Source organism: Pinus tabuliformis, chromosome 8 (assembly GCF_031772625.1).
Source record: "Pinus tabuliformis cultivar Carrire ecotype Pingquan chromosome 8, CPIR1, whole genome shotgun sequence".
Taxonomy (NCBI): domain Eukaryota; kingdom Viridiplantae; phylum Streptophyta; class Pinopsida; order Pinales; family Pinaceae; genus Pinus; species Pinus tabuliformis.
In genome coordinates this window covers 821,653,322-821,666,708 of record NC_142294.1, presented here as the reverse complement: position 1 = coordinate 821,666,708, position 13,387 = coordinate 821,653,322, and positions in this window count along the sequence as shown.

The window sequence follows — 13,387 nt, the reverse complement described above, 5'->3', positions numbered from 1 at the left end:
ACTAAAGAGTTGGGAAGGATGAACATTTTGAATGATATATCTAGGAATAATTTCTAAATTTTATTGATTGAAGTCTTCTTCTCTTCACCATCAGCTTTGGATTCATTGTCACATTCCATTGCATCCACCTTTTTTATTCTCTCCACCATCCTTCTTCTCCCCACCATCATCTTTCATATCCCCATGGCACTACCTTCTTCTTCTCCCCTCCTTTCTTTACATCATCCTTCTTTCCCCTTAACGTTTCTCCATTGTTTTTCTATGGGATGACCGCCAGTTGTTTCCCAATCTTTCTTTGGACATATTCCACCAAGTTATTGGGATCCATAACTCCTTGATAGTTTCCTTATCATTCTTCACTTTATTTTACGCACATTTCATTCTTGTGTAGTTTTTATACTAAGGTATTCAGGTGTTGTTGTGGAATGATTGTAGTTGAGAGGTCTTATTTCCTTTCCACTCACAATCTAGTTGTCTCAAAAGTTATGCTTAAGTGGAAAAAGGGGAGAGTAAAGGAGGTGTTTTATCACCCCAATTTATCTCACCTCCAACATTTAAGTGATTTTAACCAAAAACATTAGAAAACATCATTCTAAAAACTTAATACACTTGAAAGCATGGTCCATATCTCAATTACATGCCACTCACGCTAGTGAAAGATGTAGTCGCTTAAATCAAGATTCATGCAAGCTTTATCATTGAAATTCTATGATGGTGTGGGTTATGCTTTCATATAATTGGAAATCCTACAAATATGTGAAATGGAGAATTTTGTGGCCGATAAATGCCCAAGAATGACTAAAAATGACTCATTATTGAGTGTAGGTTTGGTTTAGATTTACATCTTGTAAATATTTAGGAATTTAATCCTCCTTTTGGTTGAATCAAACACATAAGATCCCATGCAAAAGGCCTGGGCATTTCCACTTGAACTATTTCTCCTTCAAACTTAGCTTCAATTCATAAATAAGAGGTTGTATCTGTGCATTTCAAAATAACTTTAAATGTAAATTTAAATTAGAGTAATTAAGTTGAAGAACAAGAACATGGTTTCTTCTCTCACTTAATTTAATGTCTACTTCTATGTGAATCATTTTTCCTCCTATATTTATATGTAAGGGTTTGATTACTTTTATGTGAATCATTTTTCCTCATATAAGGCAAAAGTGATTCTTATTCATTATCAAAGATTAACAGAACTATTAAAAGTTTTAAAAATTCTTCCACATAAAAGATGAATACCACATGGTTCCTCTCGCATGATGTATTTCATATTATATTTCTCTATGATTACATAAAAAAAAACCCTAAATATCTCCCTTGACTTATTTGATTTTGGTTGGAATTCAGCATGACATTGAAGAAGTCTTGCATTCAAAATTGCACAATATTTATGTACACGAATTTAATATGATCCAAGTTTATCATAACTGGGCAAATCTTAACAACAAGTCACTAAGCCAATCATTGGCTTAGTGACTGACCAATATGCATGCATGGTATGGATGGAAGTTACATATCTCCTGGGGAATGGATACAATTTTTTGGTCGACCGACCATGGATCGATGTTGATTGACGGCTTATTAATGCAACTGGTGTATGGGAAATGGATAGCGTCCGACCAGGTCTTATAAATGCTCTTATCAATTAATGTGAAATGGCTTTCCAACTACCAGACATCGAATTGTTTTACTATCTAAAAACCTACCTGGTGCGGGAGCCATACCAAAAATCGTTTGAGAATTCTTTGAATACGATACTCCCTCGTTGTCTAGAGGAGAATGAGAAGGAGCAGGAGTAGGAGCAAGAGCATAATAGGTTTTCGAGCAGGAGCAAGAGCAGAACAGGTTGGTTTCCCCATTTTTTACTCGCTGATATCACGACACTCATTGTAATTTGTGAAAATAATGGCTTCGCCTTCTATAATTCAACATTTCTTCTCATTATCGTTCCCACGGACTGTAACATGTGTTCACCTTATATAATTCATTGGTCTAGTACTCCCAACAACACAATCTCTTGCTCCTCTCTCTGGCTTAATTTGTTGAGAATCCATCCCACGATGTCGAGGCTTTCCCCATATTTCGTCTCTCCCGTGGCTCTCTTTCCACTTACAAGCTCCAACAACACCACCCCAAAGTTGTATATGTCACTCTTCTCACTCACCTTCATCCTCCAGAGAATCAAATGGGCACACTGCAAAACCCGTAATAGTCAAATCCATTATCCCACAGATGCAAAATTTAACCAAAATATAGGGATTTTAGACTGATTGGCGCCTCCATCAGAGCATATATTCCACTGCAAGGTGCACCTGAGTGCCCCAAAATTGCAGATCGTTGTGTCGAAATTAGAAATGAAGTTTACGTTGATTCATATTACAAAAACAAATGAAGTTATAGAGTCAAATTCAATAATATACAATCATCTCAAATAATTGAAGATGAATACAAACTTCACTATATAGTTTCAAAAATGAATTGATATCATTGCACCATGAAATGAAATAATAATAATAATAATAATAATAATAATAATAAACTACGAGTGTTGATAAAGAGGTTTTTGGTAGCTATGTAGTCCTTGTTTCTGGTGAATTTTGTACAAACCTATGTAGTTCTTGTTGCTAGTGAATTTTGTGAAAAGCATAAAACCCCTGATAGTCAAATCCATTGTCCCACAACTGCAAAATTTAACAAAAATAAAGGGATTTCAGACTTATTGGCACCTCCATTAGAGCATATATTCCTTGCTAAACCCAATTGATAGAAGCTTCTAGCAAAAATCCCTTACTAAACCCAATTGGCAAAAGGCCAAAGGAGAAAGGTAAACCAATCAGAGACTTCAAACAGAAGTAGTTCTTGGCCAGACCCAGCTAACAGAACACCAAAGTGGTAACATTTCTGGTAATGAAGATGAAACTGACACATTCAAGAACTCAATTGGAAATTGAATAAGCCCAATCCTATCAATAAGAAGAAGGCTAAACAAAGTCTCTGTTAACTAACCTTAATACCTAGACACATTATTATCTGGAATATCAAGAAGTTCTTTTTCCACTCTTTAAAAATTGATGAGCTATCATATGTTTTGACTAATGTGTAATGAAATACCTTTTAAATCCTATTTATAGTGTAAGAATGAATGCATTATGACCATTGCATGGATCCAAGTAATATAGGTCTGAACAATAAATCTTTTCGACCTCTCCAAGCTTGCAGTACTACCATAAGCAATGCAAAATCTTGTGTCATTTTTTGGAATTTATGATGCTAATGACTTAAACTACCATCATTGGAAAATATAAGTTTTTATTAGGGGGATCCTCAAATAAATTGGACCGTCGTTGTAGAAAATAGAAAAGTAGCAGTGAAATTATTTAGTAGAGCAGAAAGCACATTTGGTAATGGAGTTTTGAATTTTTTTTTTTTTAATAAAATATTATCATTTTCAAATTCCAATTTGAAATTGTTAAATTTTTCAATATTTAAATTTTCAACTTAAAGATTAATATAGTCTATTGAATATTAAAAAAAAATGTTAATTAATATTTTTTAACGTATTATTTTTATAATTTAAAAGAAGAGAGAAAATAATATGTTAATATTATTTCATATAAATCTATTAGTTTAACATAAATTTATATCAAGTAAGTTTAAAACCAATATTATATTTTTCTCAATATTTTTTTATTATATAATAGTTTATATAATAATAAATTTATATTAATTTTTAGAATTTAAAAGATCTAAAACGGTGTTTTTGAATGATTTAAAAGCTATATTATATTTTTAAATTCCACCTAAAAAAATGTTAATTAAATTTTAAAATGTTGAAAAAATAAATATTAAAAAAAAATTATGTAATAGGTATAATATAATATTTATAAAGAAATAAATTTATGTTAAATAATTTAAAAAATAATATTAACTTTTCTTAACATTCTCTTATATATATATATATATATATATATATAATAAAAATAATATTATTTATAAAATTATTTAAACATAATTTTATTTCTTTATAAATAAATTTTATTATACCTATTATATATTGTGTGTGTGTGCGTGCGTGCTAATTTTTTAAAATGATGATTTAAATTGATATGTATTTTAATATTTGATAGTGTCATTATTTTGGTCCATAGCTTTAAAAAAAAAAAAAAAAAAAAAATCTTTGAAAAATAAACTTAGTCTATTGAACATTAAAAAATAAGATGTTAATTAAGATTTTTTAACATATTATTTTTTATAATTTAAAAGAAGAGATAAAATAATATGTTAATATTACTTTATATTAACCTATTAATTTAACATAAATTTATGTTTAAGTTTAAAAACAATATTATAGTTTCTCAATATTTTTTTTATTATATAACAGTTTATATAATAATAAATTTTATTAAAATAATGTTTAAAATTTAAAAATATCCATTGAATTTGTTTGGGTTAGAGCTAATCAAGCTCTGTAGTGCTCAGGATCTCATAATTTGCAACGGTCTAAAGAAGTGTCCCAATTCTAGCTAGATGACCTACATCCATTGGCTTGGTAGTAGCGTGGTAGACTATGTTATTTCCGATCTCCCTTTATACAACGAAATAATAAATTTTGACATCTTAAACGACCACGAGCCTGACTCTGATCATAGGCCTTTACTTATAACTCTCAATTTTGTCATGTACAGAGATCCCATAGAAAATAATCATTATAGCCAAAAGAACTTAATATTTGATAGAAATAAAAACTATCTCTTTCTAAATGAATTAAAAACCAATTTGCTTCGCTTATCTAGAATAGACAACATAGAAGACCTCTATCACAATTTTACTACAACCCTCTCATATTCTATTAACAAGTTCTCAATTGAAGTTCCAAATAATAAAAGAAATAACAAAACCAACCCATGGTATGACAAAGATTGTAAAAGTGCGAGGAGAGCAATTAAGGAGATTGTTGATGAATCTCTTAAAATGGGCAAGATAAAAATATACAAAGCCCTAACTAAAAGGAAAAAGAGGCAGTACATTCGTAAAAGACAAGAGAATCTCTTACACCTCTCTAAGGTAGATCCTAAGAAATTTTGGAGGCAGATTCTAACTAGGAAAACTAAAGATAATAATAAAATAACTTTACACGATTGGAATTCCTATCTTAAAAAGCTTTATGAATCTCCAAATGTCATGGATAACTTTGAAACCCTGCTCACAACGAAAGAAGTTTTCTTATTAGAAGACATTGATTTTGGGATTAAATGCTTCGCAAATGGGAAAGCTAAGGACTTTTAAGATTACCAGGTAGAAATCTTAAAAATTGGAGGTCCTATCCTCATCCCCCACATCCACAAGCTTTTCAATCAAGCAATTAAGCAATCAAGCAAGGTTTGCTAAACCATGGACTAAGAGCCTCATTATCCCTATTTTTAAAAGTGGGGATACAAATAACCCCTCTAATTATCAGACAATTATGATCAGCCCTCTCTTAGCCAAGTTATATGGTATTATTTTGGAAAAACATTGAGCATATGGCTTGAAAGTGAAGGTAAGCAGGCTAAAGGCCAAGCGGGTCTTAGAAGGCATCACTCAACAATAGACCACCTCATTACACTTAGGATCATTGTGGAGGAATGTCGTAATGATAAATCAAGTCTCTTTTGTTGCTTTGTGGACTTTAGAAAGGCTTTCGATACGGTTCCTAGAAACAACCTTTGGAATAGATTAGAAGAGCTAAAGGTTCTGTTCGAGTTGAGAGCTACCGCTATAAGGCTATACGAGAATGTAATTGCCAAGCTAAAAAGAAATGGGGGGTGGTCGAAAGATATTAAATGTAATATCGGAGTTAAACAAGGTTTCCCCCTCTCTCCTACCCTATTTGGCATTTACATCGACAAGCTTGAAGGTTATTTAGAGGAAGCAGGATGTGCTAGCACAACCTTAGCTGGGATAGTCATCATCCTTCTTCTCTATGCTGACGATATTGTTCTTCTCGCAAGGTGCCCATCTAATCTTGATAAGCAACTTAGGCTTCTTAAGGATTTCTGCTCTACCATGGGTATGACTGTTAACACTGACAAAACAAAAGTTATGATTATCAAATCCAAGAAGGACACTTATGCTAATTTTATGTATGACAATAATAACTTGGAGGAAGTGTATTCTTACAAGTACCTAGGAATTGATATTCATCACAAGCTCAACTGGAACTATAGCATTGAGAAAAGGATTAATGGGGGGTGGAAAGCTTATTTTGGTCTTGAAAATAATTGTAAAATGGAAAACCTCGTAATGTGGGATAAAAAGAAGTTCCTCTTTGAAACTTTAGTCACTCCTGTTATCTTATATGGATGTGAGGTCTGGGGTTGCAACATCTCTAGAGAATCTTGGAGAAAGATTGAGCAAATCCAGAAGCATTTTATAATGTATAACCTGAAAATTAAAAGCAATACACCCTATCCTATTCTCCTTATAGAAATAGGTCTTTCCCCTATCAAGAGCCTAGCTATGACTAGGCTTCTGTTGTACGAGCACAAACTCAATAACATAGGAGATCATAGACTTCCTAAGCTAGCTTTAAATTCCAGCCAAAACCACCTAAGACTCAAGCGGGGGTGGTATAAAGACACAAGGGCCTGGTTAAACCATTGGGAGATCAACGAGAATGATGCATTGCAAAAGATTAATAACATTAAAAATATTGTTACTTCTAAGTTCAAAGAAAAAAATCTGGTGTGAGAAATATTTAGTAGCTAAAAGAAAATTAAGTTATTATAAGAAGGTCATCAACCCCACCCTAGAAGATCAAAAGTATCTCTCTATTTTAACTAGCTCAAAGAAGAAAATTAATATAGCGAAGATTAGAACAAGCTCTCATGAGCTCTATAGTGAAACAGGTCATTGGGCAGTTCCTAAAACACCATGGATGGAAAGGATCTGCCATCTCTGTGAGAATAGGAACATCAAGGATGAAAACCACTTCCTCTTAGAGTGCCCCGCATACAACCACATTAGATGTCAGTTTCATAATCTTTGTCGCAATACTGACCTTCCTAGCCTTTTACAATGTCAAAATTATAGTGAGCTCGGGAAGCTTCTCTCCAAGCTTTTTGAGCATAGGAATAAAATCTTAAATCAAAGTAAAAAATTTGTTTCTTTAGGGCTGATAGACCAAAGTTTCGTCTCAATGGACGTTAATCATCATCATCATCATCAAAAAAGACATTATATTTTTAAATTCTAATTAAAAAATGTTAGTTAAATTTTAAAATGTTGAAAAAATAGGTATAATAAATTATTTATAAAGAAATAAATTTAAGTTAAATAATTTAAAAAATAATATTAAATTTTCTTAACATTCTCTTTCTTTATATATATATATATATATATATAAAACAATCAAAATGTGAATTTTTTAAAACAATTATTTAAATTGATGTATATCTTAATATTTGATAGTGCCATTATTTTGGTTCATAATCATAATTTAAATTATAAAAAAAAACAATAATTCATTGAAAAATAAACGTATTCCATTGAATATTAAAAAAAAAAAAAGAGATGTTAATTAAGATTTTTGAACATATTATTTTTATAATTTAAAAGAAGAAAGAAAATAATATGTTAATATTATTTCATATTAACCTATTAATTTAACATAAATTTATATTAAGTTTAAAAACAATATTATATTTTTTTCAATATTTATTTATAATAGTTTATATAATCATAAATTTATATTAAAGTATTTTTTAGAATTTAAAAATATCTAAAATGATGTTTTTAAATTATTTAAAAAATATATTATATTTTTAAATTCCAATAAAAAATGTTAATTAAATTTTAAAATGTTGATAAAATAAATATTTAAAAAAAAAAACTTATGTAATAGGTATAATACATTATTTATAAGGAAATAGATTTTAAAAAATAATATTATAATATTAAATATATATATATATATATATATATATGATATATGATGATATATATATATGGTGATGTGATGGTGGTGGTGGTGGTGGTGGTGGTGGTTAACGTCCACTGAGACGAAACTTTGGTCTATCGGACCTAAAGAAAACGAATTACTTAGTTTGATTTAAGATTTTATTCCTATGCTCAGAAAGCTTGGAGAGAAGCCTCCCGAGCTCATTATAATTTTGACATCGTAAAAGGCTAGGAATTACACTATTGCAACAAAGATTATAGAATTGAGGTCTAATGTGGTTGTACGTGAGGCACTCTAAGAGGAAGTGATTTTCATCCTCGATGTTCATATTCTCACAGAGATGGCAGATCCTTTCCATCCTTGGTGTTTTAAGAACTGCCCAATAAAAATGTTAATTTTTTAAAATCATTATTTAAATTGATGTGTATTTTAATATTTGATAATGCCATTACTTTGGTCCATAACCATAATTTAAATTATAAAAAAATCAATAATTCATTGAAAAATAAACATAGTCTATTGAACATTAAAAAAAATAAGATGTTAATTAAGATTTTTTAACATTATTTTTATAATTTAAAAGAAGAGAGAAAATAATATGTTAATATTATTTCATATTAACCTATTAATTTAACATAAATTTATATTAAGTTTAAAAACAATATTATATTTTTCTCAATATTTTTTTATTATATAATAATGAATTTATATTGCCCCCGATCAGGGTGTGAAGGGATGCGAGACCCCCATAAGGATCGTTGTTATGATTAAATAAGTGTGGAGTAGGGAAAGTGGGTGGCCCACCCAATGCAACCACATGCTAAAGACAATTAAGGATTTGAAAACCTGTAACCAAGTGGAAAGAGGACCTTGGGCACGGTAATTTGGGTTTTACAAGTGGTAGGTCTTGGTTGCACCTTAGGAACTGTTGTGAGGTGGTGAAGGTTGTTCGAGGGACTGTAGACCTGTGCCACAGGCTAAGCACCCTAGGCAACGTCAACAACAAGGCAAGGCTACTGGTATGTCTCTCAGGACTTCTTAGTTCATGAAATGATGGTCTTGCTGCAAGGAACAAAGCCATAATGGCAGGGTTTGGTGATGGTAGTGCATGGGTTAATTGGGATTGGGTTAAGTCTGTATATGTTAGTGTCTGGAATATTGATTTCAGTCTTTTATGGAAATCTACTTGCTTAGATGGATATGTATGGGGAGTCGGGGCGTGCATTTAGTACTATGTTTGTAAATTCTGTTAATGAGTCCTTTAATTCTAGGCGTCTGAGGCCTGGAGGGTCTAGGGTCAGTTAGAGAGACTAACATCTTCTAGAAATCTTCTCGCCCAGAGGGGCATGTATGGGGAGACGAGGTCATCACTTAATGTCTGGTTTGTAAATTTTGTGAAGGCTTCATTTAATTCCTTGCGTGAGAGGCTTGGTTGGGCCTGACATTGGTTAGAGAGTCTGGAAGAAGTAAAGCGCCTGAGCCATTTGAAAGATATGGTGAAAGTCGGGCCTTCTACTAGGACAAAGGCAAACGCTGAGGGTGTCAGGGTTCTTTGTGTTTTCATTCCTTAGAACCGAAAATGGGGAACCAAAATTGTCTCCCACAGGAAAGAGACAAATTTTAAAGCTTTCATTTGTAATTTGGACAGTAAATATTTTATTAAACCATCTGTGTGCATTACCCTTTCAGGTCTGCCAAAACTACAAACTACTCTGACTCCAACACTGCTGGTTATCACTACGGTGAGGGCATGGGAGGTACCGCAGTCGTTGGAAGACCCAATCTACAACAACATAGTGAAGACAGAGACTGGCATGGGGAAGCGAGGGCATCATCGCGATAGCAATCAGAACAACAGGAAAGGGAAAGCGTCACAGGCTTTGTCCAACAAGACCCAGCGTAAAAGAGGAAGGAAAACAAGGGAGGAAAACATGAAAAATATCATGCATTCTTATAGTGTTGTTTCCCCGACACTAGTGAAGTCCATAATCTCGTCATGGGAGGCGGAATTGAATGCCAAGGCGATAACAGAACTAATTCAAATAGAGGATTGGGAACCTTTGGTAATGGACCATGGACGCACATGCAGAAGGCTAACTTTGTTCAAACAGTCAGTCCAACTATAATGGGTAATGAAGAGCTTACTGGCGAGAGCCATGTCGGGAACCCAAAACTTGGATGTCACCCAGAAAACCCAACAATCTGAATCGAGCCTCAAGGACATTCAATGGGAAATACAGGTAGTACATGTACAGAAGTACCATCAGCATGTCTTCCTTGGCTGCATGGAAAAACAACTGCAAAGTCCACAACAAAATGAAATGCCAGGATCGAGTGCAAAGAACCTTTCCCCAGTAAAATCGTTTGATGATTGACTACTGGGAAGTCATGATATTTTTGAAAGTTTCTGATGTTTTTTGTTGTTTTTATGATCTACTCTCATAACATTTACATTGTCAGTACTATATATAGATGGATGATAGACATGATAGCCTATAAACTTAGATGGACATACTCAAACTGTTTATGTTTTGGATGGCTTGTGATGTTGATCGGTGGCCAACAGACCTGGTTTCCTTCGGGCAAGTTGAGGACATGAGACATATATTCCGTAACCTACTTTACATATGATTAATAGCAAGGTACTACCAAGCTTACACAAAAACAAATTAATAATAAATTTATATTAAAATAATTTTTAGAATTTAAAAATATCTAAAATGGTGTTTTTGAATGATTTAAAAAAAAATATTATATTTTTAAATTGCAATTAAAAAATGTTAATTAAATTTTAAAATGTTGAAAATAAAATATTAAAAAAAAAACATTACATAATAATTATAATAAATTATTTATACAGAAATAAATTTATATTAAATAATTTAAAAAATGATATTAAATTTTCTTAATATTCTCTTATTAGTAATATGTGTGTGTGTGTGTGAAACAATCAAAATGATAATTGTTTAAAACGATAATTTAAATTGATGTGTATTTTAATATTTGAATAAGGAGATAGTGCCATTATTTTGGTCCATAACCATAATTTAAATTATAAAAATAATGATTATTTCAATAATTCATTGAAAAATAATCATTATTTTTAAATAATAATTTTAAATATAATAAGTTCAGATAGGCCTCGCTTATCATATGTTCTTAGTAATGCCCCTAGCACTGAAAGTGAGTTAACGCTCAAAGTAGCACTGAAAGCGATTTAGTGCTCAAAGATTACAAAAGGATATGTGATTCAACTAATTTCATACACGATGTTCAAGTAAATTTTTTGTATATAAGCAACATTCGTATATGCGCATATATAGAAGATATGTGCATATATTCCATATATGCACATTTCCGTATACGCTCAACTTTCGTATATGGAAGTTGTGCATATACAATAGATGCACATATATAAAAGACATGCATATACAAAAAATATACACATATAAGAAAGTTATGCATATACAGAAGTTGCGCATATACGGTTGATGCACATATACAGAAGTTACATATACTAAAGCTGCAAATACATGGAGGTTATGTGTATATAAGGAATTTGCACATATAACTAGAAGATATGTGCATATAGATAAGTTTCTCATATACGGAAGATGTGTGCATATCTTCTGTATATGCACAATTTCCATATATGGAAGTTGCACATATACGGTAGACGCACATATATAAAAGTGTTGGGAAAAATGCCGAAAGGGGGGGTGAATCAGTATTTAAAATTTCACAATAATTATTTTAATTTTTAACACTATATACGTGATTTTTCAAAAACCAAATAGCGTATGTCCACGACTATAATGAATGAAACCAACGTATAAATAATAAACTTGTAAAACAACTAATTCATTCTTTGTTGAACTTAAACCATAGTGTGATGCATTTGCTAAGCAGTAAACAGATGCAGTAAGAACAGAATATATTAACACACATAAGCAACACACATGAGCACCAGGATTTTTCAGGTGGAAACCCAATGTGGGAAAAAACCACCACTGCTGTCATCTCAACCTTCAATCTTCTTATTAGAAAAAGTGTTTACAATTTTTGTATTGGTGCAAACCTTTTCTAGTATGTAGGCATCTACCGGCTGAAGGCTACAACCTTCACTCGTTTTCCAACTTCTACTGGAAGGGAGCTCCAAACCCATAGTTTTTTATTGGCTGATATGTTTACCAGTATGTAGGTGCCAATCTACAGAAGGCTACCATCTTCACTCTTTCTCCAAGGACAACATTTCATAAATTTTCAAACTGGCTACTCTTGGTACACATCAACACAATATGTATGCCACATTTCATTAAATTTTCATACTGGACCCATCAGTAACATTGAAGCTCAATCACCACTGCAATATAACCATCAAAGACAACTGCATTACCCAATCACTGAAACTGGTCAACACAATCAATCAATCTGAACAGTTTGATCACTGTCACCAGAACACAGAGCTGAACCCAGAATACCGCATCAACAACCAAAACCAACTGCAACCTCAAAAATCATATATCAGAATGTATACGCTACTTCAATGAGGAAAATCTGCATGTATAAGATACTTTCTGTAACCCAACCTGCGTATACCTCTAAAGATACTAAATCATAAAACTTCTAAACCATAAACTATACTACCCAAATAAATTCTCAAGATCTACTATCATATTACATATTCCTAAATAGATAGCAGCAAAGATCACCCTTCTTACTTAATTAATCAGTTAACGAGACTCAATCTCCTTACACAATCAACTTTTCTTTAGATCTAATGAAGACATCATTGACAAACAACAGTAAAACAGCAACATTGATCAGATAGATCAATCATTTCTGAATAACGGCCCTTCCTCTGTATATGCTACTTGGAAGTGCTGAATCCATGTGTATACGCACCTTCACCGAGGCAAACCTGCATATAGATCTGCAAATAATGACTTATAACTTCGTAACTTTTTAAGACTTCAGATATACCTAGATCATAGCATATAAAGGACAAAACATGCATTATCACTTAGATCTAGCCTATCCATTATCAGATCATACAATGATAATTCATTTTAGGTCTCATGATCTTGATCCAACATTGTATCCAAGGGTGCACAAGATGTTTTAGATCCAGATAATAACCATAGCCCTTACAACAAAAAATATACTTCAGATAGAAGTATTCATGAAACACCCTTTCACTTGCACACTTAGCCCTTTGATCTTCTCCTCCTTATATACGTAGAACCTTTGTCAATACCATGCACCAAGACAACACTTAGAACCTATGGTATTCTTAGACATGATCAAGTAACCGTTATTCCACTCAATATTGTGGGCTAATACCATGGTATGGACCCTTGGTATTCTTTAACCTTAATTTTCCATCCCATACGCGCTTTTCCTTCTTTGAAACTACGTGCATACATATACAAGCCTTTTATTCTA